We start from the raw sequence: 10,000 nt of genomic DNA on the forward strand, positions 1-10,000 counted from the left end.
ACTGCTTGTCACAGCTGACTAGTTTTCAGGATGCTTAAGGGACGTGAGGACATGTTAAGCTGGGCAAAACGTTCCAGAAAGTTATGACTCCCTATGGATTAACTTGTATCAGTCGAACACAAGAAATTCAAGGACGATAGAGTGAAGCTAAGAAACCATGAGGCGTGGGAGGGAGAGGGACGTCAGGACATGAGATCAGGCTGAGAAAACACGTAACTTTTTGGATGAAGGATATCGTGATTTTTCTAGTTGAAGACATTGAAGACATAAAAGTTTGGATTTTGCGAGGCAACTGGAAACAGAATCTTTCATGAAGGTTCGAACATGCACGAAATTCGCGCAAAGTTACGATCATCCTGATAACCAGCAACTCGACAGAAATGAGTATCATAAGTGTCCCTTACTCCTCCCGACCGACTAGAGTTTATACCCTGTGACTTTTGGTTTTCTCTAAGATGAAGAAGAACCTCAGGAGCAGTATTTGTGAATTTGAAGAAGGATGTGACAAGCATCCTGGACATATTCACTTTGAAGAACCTCTATGCGGCCTTCACAAAGTAACCACAGTACTATAATAAATGCATTGAAGTCAGAGGATCCTACTTTGAAGAAGATTAGAGTTTGGTACTTCCTTGAAATGAATAATTTTCCTATATTCCACAGCCTTCAATAGCAAACAATTTTTTCCCTTTTCGTTCATTATTATTGTGTACATTCACTGCACGACAAAGCAGAAGCTATACGTTACCTCGAGTATGTGAAGCGTTTTGTTTTTTTCTTCGTTTTTTATCACACTGAAATCGTTCTACCTAATACGTGCAGAGAATTGCACAAGTGTTTTCTGTAACGTTATGCATATTTGTAAATGATGGGATTTTGATGAAATATTTGTTTGCTTCTTTTTCAATCATTTCCTAGATCCCTATTATTATGAGTATTGATTCCATTTTCAATCCCTAAATTCTGTTTATCACTATTTCCACATATCCGTAATTCCTTGGACCTAAAGCGATTTGGATTATGCAGTTTTTCAGATTTCGGCATATTTGCATCTATAAAATGATTGAGCTTAGGGATGGGACAAAATCTAACCACAATATTCATTTAAATTTCCTTTATATAGCGCATACATATATCCTCAATGTAGCTTTATATACATATTAAATAATTTTTTAATACATATTATTGGAAAGGTAAGATATCAGTCTTCATCTAGGACATCATATTTAGATTAAAGGATTACAATATACACGTATATGATATGTTTTACTTTATTTTTTACTACACGAGTATAGGTTTTATGAAAGATATAAAAACAAAACATTGGACATAATTACAGATAAATAAAATAAAAATAGAAAAAGTCAGCATTTTACTTTTTAAGTAACGCACAATCAATGACGCTTGTCCCTCTCATACATGGCGATGAAACTTAGATCTAACGTAAAGATAAACGTTTCGTGCTTACTGTACCGTATTCACACCCCACCCCACCAAAGACCCACCACCACCACCATCACCACCACCAAAGACTCCTCCACACCCCAAAATAAAAACGGCACCTAAAAGTTTTATTTTGTGGAACCTTCCCAGCACAAATCCCAGCATTAGAACTTTCAGGTTATGGAGGTTTTTGAATCTTCGAATTTTGGATAAAGGATTTTCAACTGTGTTAGAATAATTTATTCATTTTTAGGAAATGTATAGTCGCATGCTACAATTTTGCATCGGTTAGATAAGATTTCTTTTGTAACGGTCTTTAGCAATAAAATCTAGGTATATATATATATATATATATAATGTGCAGCCGGGAATGTCATACATTGGAAACTATGCCTACGTGCGGTTAAAAAATTACATCACAAAAGGGTTTGAAAGAATGTCAACCCTTAGACAGGCCCGTCATAGCTATCAACCTAGCTTTTATTGCTAAAGACAGTTACAAAGGAATTTACAGAAAAACAAAAGACGAAGACATGTGTATAAACAACAAACTGGTGTATTAGTTTGACGTTCGGAAAAGGGAGAAAGTCTTTTACGCTTCGAGCCTACACTTTTCAATAGAATAGAACACGTGCAAATAAACAGAGGGGGAATAAAAACTTTTGGAGCTAGCGGTCAATCATGGTCGCTTTCTTTTGTTTTCGTAATTTCTTCTGAGAAAGACTAGTCTTGCAATGCATACCAAAATCCTCCGGCCTCAATTTGGAATTCAGAACATCTTAGCCATGGCTGAGATTATTCTCCATCAATCTCTCTTTTGTCCAATCTTTCCCGATGAGTAGAGCATTGCTCGTAATCACGAGCATGGTATCCTGTAATTCCATTTCAAGTTAATTTTATTTGTATTGTTTATCTTCTCATACCCATGACCACTGTTTTTGTATTTGTTGACTTCCCTAAAGACAGAAAACTGTTTTCGTTTTGTTTGTATTTTTTTAGTTAATTATATTAATCATCCAGTCAACAGTTACAAGGTCTTGTAATCATACCCTGGATAGTTTATAACAATTTTCCAATTTCATTTTTCATCTTCATTTCTTGGTCATTAAAATCTTTCAAGGTTAGACTTTACGCAAGAAATGTACTTATTTAGTCAGCAATTTGATTTTTTCCATCCAGCTTTCCTACTCATTTAGTGTTTCTTTCAGTTAAGGGATAAAGTAGTGTTCGGAACCCTTTTACAGAGCTTTCGAGACTGGTGAGAGAAAGTGAATTAGGAAGATGTTCTCTTGTTGGAAACCTGTACCGAATGCTCATAACAGAGCCTGACCGATGGTGTTAAGCCTGGGACAGGATTAAATTTGCCACTCGTGGTGCATAGCGGGATTTGTATTCAGAACGCAAAAGGTGTAGACGAATAACACAAGATATCCAGGTTGATGTTCTTACAGTTACACCATATCACTGCGAGGGATCAATAGTCTTTTATATCGACCATTTTATACTAACTTGAGTAGGATCTGAACTCAGAGTACAAACTGTGGAGTTAATACCATAAATTATTCTATCTGACACTCGGAACGACTCTGCTATTTCGCCACCTTAATTCAGCTGAATTACTTAGTTTTGGCTCAAGCCAAGAAAGTTTGGTGCGGGGAGCAAGTGAATCACATCGACCCAAGTACTTGACTCGTACTTTATTTTATCGACCATGAAAAGGTGACCCAAAATATATTAAAAGCAAAGTCGTTCCCGGAAGAATTTGAACTCAGAACGTAAAGGCGGGCGAAATGCCGCTAAGCATTTTGTACGGCACGATAACCGTCCTCCGGCTCGCTGCCTTAAATTAGTCGCTTAATATTGGAAGTGTTTGAGTATCGATGTCACTTGCTTTATTTGTTCTTGCATTTAGCTGTCTTACATATTAGTCTAATGTGTCTATAATATTGATTTATAATGTTCGTGCAAGGTCACATATTTTTGAGGGAGTCAATTCAATTAAATTGACTCCATTACTTGATTAGTGCTTCATTTTATTGATGTTAAAAGAATGAAAGAAAAAGTTGACATCGATGGGATTTGGTAATATCGCTAAAATATATTAACTTCTAACATTTTATTTTCGTTCGTGTTAACTGTACTCTTATTACTTCATTGATTTCTAAGTATATGTAAGTCTGTGAATGGTACAATATTTCTTATCTCATTTATCTGTATCTAACACGATATTAAAGGCTTTTTGTGAATTTTCTTCTCTTCAGTGACGCATTTTTAAAAATCCGGATATCCATATCAGTTACTATAGTGAATCCGTTTATTGTTTCTAAAAGGGGCCAAATAGTCAAAAATCGCAACACTGACTGAGAAGGTCTGGTCTCAAATATGATAGCAAATGATTCTTGTATACGGCATAGAATTTTTTGTCTTTTTTCTTGTTTCAGGCATTGAATTGCGGCCGTGTTGAGGTACCTCCTTGAACTGTTTAGTCAAACAAATGGAACAGAGTATATATTTGTTAAAGGCTGGTACTTATTCTATCGGTCATTTAGCCGAACTGCTAGGGTTATGGAAACGTAAACATATCAGCACTGTCAAGCAGTGGCAAGGGATCAACACACACGCACACGCACACACACACACACACACGCACACACACACATGCACGCACAGGCATACATGTATGCGACGGGCTTCTACTTAGTTTCCATCTATCAGATTTATTCAGAATCAGTTGCTAAAGTTTCTGCCCAGTGGAACCGAACCTGAGACCACGTGGCTGCAAATAGACTATTTACCACAAGAAACCATAAGAAATCGTGTAATGAAACAGAAAATATATTAAAGCTGAGATTATGGAGAAGTTGGGAAGATACAATTAACTACATTTTCTGCTCGCCGATCACTTAAGAAAGAATATATTTACAGATAATGGGACATATTTATCGCAGTATCAGATCAAGCAATCGATTATGTGTCTTTAAAAGAAATGGAGAAATTTTCCAAATATAAAGGTTTGGAAATTGAGATAACGGAATATGCAGATTAAAAATAGAAACGATCCTTGTGAAAACAGGTGCATTATAAATGAGTTAAAAACCACGAAGACGAATATACACAAGTAATATCCAGGACTTACAAAAATATCCAACATACAGAAAATAGTACAACTATACCCCGCACGCATGACGTAGAAGACTTTTGGTAAAACAGAAAATATGAAGACAAAAAACAAAACAAAACAAAAAATGCTATACATATCTAATTACTAGAGAGCTGTGCTTGGTAATACAAAAGGAAATGATGATATTTCTTTCTACTAAAGGCACAATATATGAAATTTTGTGGAAGGGGTCAAGTCGATTACATCGACTCCTGAAAGGATGAACGTCAAAGTCGACTTCGGTGGGATTTGAACTGAGAGCGTAAAGCCGGATGAAATGCCGTGTAGCATTTTGTTCGGCAAGCTAACGATTCTGCCAATTCACCTCCTTAATATTGGTTTCAATGCTTGTCACAAGGCCAGCAATTTCACTAGAGGACGTAAGTCAGTTACATCGACCCTAGTACTCAACTGGGACTTATTTTATCAACCCTCCAACAAAAAAAGAAAGATTGAAAGGATAAGTCGACCTCGGTGGAATTTGAACTCAGAATGTAAAGTCAGACGACGCTAAGCATTTTCTCTGGTGTATTGACGATTCAGTCAGCTCACCACCTTTCCTTTTTCTTATGTCATAGAGGATTATTATTTGATTGTTAAAACATGCGATTGGACTTTGGAGTCTTCTGATATCTTATGCTCAGTTACAGTACTCTCACAGTCATAAGCTCTCGCATCGAATAATTGTCAAGCATTCCTTTGACTTAAATCTGTCATTCTATTTTTTTTTCTTTGGTTTTGGTTTCTTTCGGCGCAGCAGTTCAATTGTTAACAAAATATTCGTTCCATAATCATAAACACTGATTTTGTTTATGCTGCAATATCTGTGTTGGCTTTATCACAATTCATTGCTTTATATATTCTTCTGTTGTCTGTAGATCATTTGTCGCCATTCATATTTTCTTCTTAAGCAAACAATACGTAAGTTTCATTTCGGATATTCTCCATATACTTCACGAAATTTGCTGAAAATTGACTCGGTCAGTTTTCTTTTACGTCTTTTACAGTTTTTTCTTCTCCCTCTATTCTCCCATTTAAGTTAGGTGACGTTCTTTTTGTTTCGGTTACAATTTCAACACAATATTTCTGTAACAAATGCTTCCAAACAATAAACCAGTTCTTGGATATAGTGATGTGATTTACTACATATATTTCAGGATATTGTTACCGTTTCGTACCAATAATATTTATATGGTCTTTTCTTATCGCATTTATGATAGTAAGGTAGTAAGATTGTACGGTAACACTGACTTATTCCCAATTGTTCCCTAATTCATTTATATTCTTCTCCAATTGTGTGTAAGCCTTCTATAAACTGGATCCTTATTCAAAGCCTTTTCTTCTTCTCATATAGCCTCATGTATATATTCATGTGTACGTACGTATGAATGTATTTATTCAGATAAGTACAGATATTTATATACATGTACATATATATGCACATGCGTGGCAAACGTAAATGCAGAAACAGAGAGAAATATATATATATATATATATATATATATATATATATATATATATATATATATATATACATACACATATATACATATACATATATATATAGAGAGAGACAAAGATAAAGAGAGGGAGAAAGCGAGAGAAAGAGACAGAAGAGTGACTAACGAAAGCAATGAAGCTGCAGAATGTGAAAAATCGTAAGAGAAGGTGAGAGAGAGCCAAAGAGAGATAAAGTGTAAGGATGAAATAGCAAGAGAGGGAGAGAGAAAGAGAGGGAGGGGAGAGAGAAGAGAGAGAGAGAGGAGAGAGAAACAGAGTTAAAGAGAGAGAGAGAGAGAGAGAGAGAGAGAGAGAGAGAGGGAGAGAGAGAGAGAAAGAAAGAGAGATAAAGGAATAAAGTTTATGATAGAAAAGTAAGTTAAGAGTGGATATTTACGAGCTGGTCGTTTGCATGCACGCATATGCACTTATATTGTTGCATGTTGTATGCTCGTATGTGCATCTGTATTCATATATGCGTAGAAACAACACACACATGTATGTATGTATTTGTATGAATGCAATGTAAGTGCGTTTATGTGTGTGTATGTATGTGTATGCGTGTATACATCGCTGTGATTATTTGGCTGGTATGTGTCTACTGCATACGTGTCAGCCTACTCTGCAATATTCATTTTCGTCCATCAACTTCCATATAAGGAATGGCTAGTTGCAGCTGGTGTCTTTTTCGTACTGGCATAACATGTCTTCTTCCATTCCTATGAGGCTCTTTGCCGCTGATGCATTCTTGCATCTGCAATTGCCAAACTCCTGTCAGCACTATACTTACGGGATAACATAACTGTGCCAGCAAGCGTCTTTCACGTTTTCCGTTCTATGTAGAAATTTGCCAAAATCAATAAAGATTGGCCGAAGATTTTTCAATACTTTTAACTCACCAGCAAAAGAAAGAAGAGGAAATAACAAAATGCAAAAACTGAAAGCAAACTAATAACTAAACCAAGACGAAAATTGCAGAAAGAATACGAAAAAAGACACACACGCAGGCACACACACACACACACACACACACACACACACACAAACACACACACACACACAAACGCACACACAAACACATACACACACACACACACACTCACGCGCGCACACATACACACAGAGTTATATATATATCTATATGCATGTACACGCACGCAGACACACACGCACACATAAACACACAGACATGTATATATATGTATGTATATATATATATATATATATATATATATATATATACATGTGAACTACAAGGTCTTTATCATTTAGTAAAGAACTCAAGGCCACTTAAGTAGAGTCAAGGAGCACGTGTATCAAATATGTTAAAACCTCTCTCTTTCTCTCACTTTATACATACATACATACATACATACATACATAAACACACACAAACACACACACACACACACGCACACACACAATTTGATATACATTTGATTTAAATGCGAGTTATTAGCTTAATGACTGAAAATATAATAGATAATGGGCGTTTAAGCTTAGATTGCGTGCCATGCACTTTCCGGCTATTCTTCAGACTAAAAAAAAAAGAAATAGCGGAAAAGTACGCACACACACACACACACACACACACACACACACAAACACAAACACACACGCACGCACATGCACACACACATACACATACGCATATATGATGAGTGAAAAATAGAAAGTCACAGGAAGACGAAGTGCTCAAACTATCTGATGTGACGTACCGGCAGTTTTTTTCCAATGTGCCACGGAACGGTAATATTTCTTAGTAATATTAATTCATACCGGAAACAATATATATATAATGAATATAATAAAAGTGGACAATTTTTTTAATCTTATATTTATTTGTAAGCAAATAATACAATATTAAATAAACATTTTATAAGCATTTTATAATGTTTCTTTCCTTTCTGGAAACTCGCCGCGTACCTGCAGCTGATGGCTCGCAGACCGACATCGGTCAGCAGCCCACCACTTACCTACAAGTCATTAATATTTACATACCAGCTTCCAGGAATGGTTAATGCATAAAATTTTATTCAAGGTAGGCATTGCCTCCTTGCCTACCTAAGCGGTACGTCCCTGATATATATATATCTTTTATCTTTATTTGTTTCGACAGCAGTCATGCTGGAACATCATCTAGATATCAGTATGTATTTAGTTTTATGCCTGGTACTATGCAAAGCTACGAAGATGTAAACAAACCAATACCGGTTGACAAGTGTTGGTGGATGACAAATGCAAACACAAAGAGACACTCATAGATAGATATACACATGCATCTTCTATAGTTTTGCTTGTATCGTTCATTGAGAAGCAGCCATCCTGGGACACTACCTGGAAGAACTTCAATCGCATGAATTGATCCTAGTACTTATAGTTTAAAGCGTGGAACTTATTCAACCGGTCTCTTTTGCTGAACAACTAAGTTACGGGCATGTTAACAAAGCAACACCAGTTGTCAAGTGCAAGTGGGGAACAAACACTAGCACAAAGGCACACACACACACACACACACACACACACACACACACACACGATGGGATTCATACCTACCTACATACGATGGGATTCTTTCAGTTTCCACTTACAAATCTTTGGTCGGCTCGTTGCTTTAGTAGAAGACCCTTGCCCAAAGTTCTAGGCAGTGGGACTGAACCGGAAATGCTGAGGTTTGAGAAGAAAACTTCTTACCACAGAGCCACAATGAGAAAGAGTGAGTGAAAGATAAGGCGAGAGATAAAGAGATAGAAATAGATTATTATCCATTAATATAAACAATAACAATAAACCCTGAAATATAAAGACACAGAGTGTTGTTCCATTGACACGTTTTAGCGAGCAAATTAAAAAGAAGTCAAATAAAGATTCGCTAATCCTTTCTTCTGCAATATTTAAAATACTAAATGCCAATCATATGTGCATATGCATATTTAGATGGCTTAATGTAAGAAATTCAAAGTCTCACCTTATCTCTGCGCATGTGTTTATTTGAAGAGTATACATGTATGTATGTACGTGTCCGTGTGTATGAGTGTGTGTGTATTTCTGTGTGCGTATGAGTGTGTGTATGTGTGTACGCGTGTGTACGCTTGTGTTTTCTTCTCTTTGTTTGGTGACGGGTGAAGGGTGTTGATGGAGGTGGTGATGGAAGTGGGATTATGGGTAAAAGGGATGAGAGTGTGGAAGGGGATGGTGGTTTGCGAAATAAGACATGACATTGATTTTTGTGATACTTTTGGCGTGTAGAATGGTGTGTGGATGGTAGCGCTGGTGGTAGTGGTCGTTGTGGTGGATGTAGTAGTGGTAGAGATAATTGTGGTGGATGAAGTGGTGGTAGAAGCGGGGGTGATGATATTGGTGGGGGTTGTAGCGACGGTGGTGGTTGTGACAATGGTGGTGAGGGTAATAGTTGTGGTGGCGATAGTGTCGGTGGTGGTGGTGGAGGTGGTAGTGGTGGGGGTGGTAGTGGTGGGGGTGGTAGTGGTGGAGGTGGTAGTGGTGGAGGTGGTAGTGGTGGATGTGGTAGTGGTGGATGTGGTAGTGGTGGAGGTGGTAGTGGTGGAGGTGGTAGTGGTGGGGGTGGCAGTGGTGGAGGAGGTGGTGGTGGAGGTGGTAGTGGTGGAGGTGGTAGTGGTGGAGGTGGTAGTGGTGGGGGTGGTAGTGGTGGAGGTGGTAGTGGTGGAGGTGATAGCGGTGGAGGTGGTAGTGGTGGATGTGGTAGTGGTGGATGTGGTAGTGGTGGAGGTGGTAGTGGTGGAGGTGGTAGTGGTGGGGGTGGCAGTGGTGGAGGAGGTGGTGGTGGAGGTGGTAGTGGTGGATGTGGTAGTGGTGGAGGTGGTAGTGGTGGGGGTGGTAGTGGTGGAGGTGGTAGTGGTGGAGGTGATAGCGGTGGAG

Source organism: Octopus bimaculoides, chromosome 3 (assembly GCF_046866305.1).
Source record: "Octopus bimaculoides isolate indiv1 chromosome 3, ASM4686630v1, whole genome shotgun sequence".
NCBI lineage: Eukaryota > Metazoa > Mollusca > Cephalopoda > Octopoda > Octopodidae > Octopus > Octopus bimaculoides.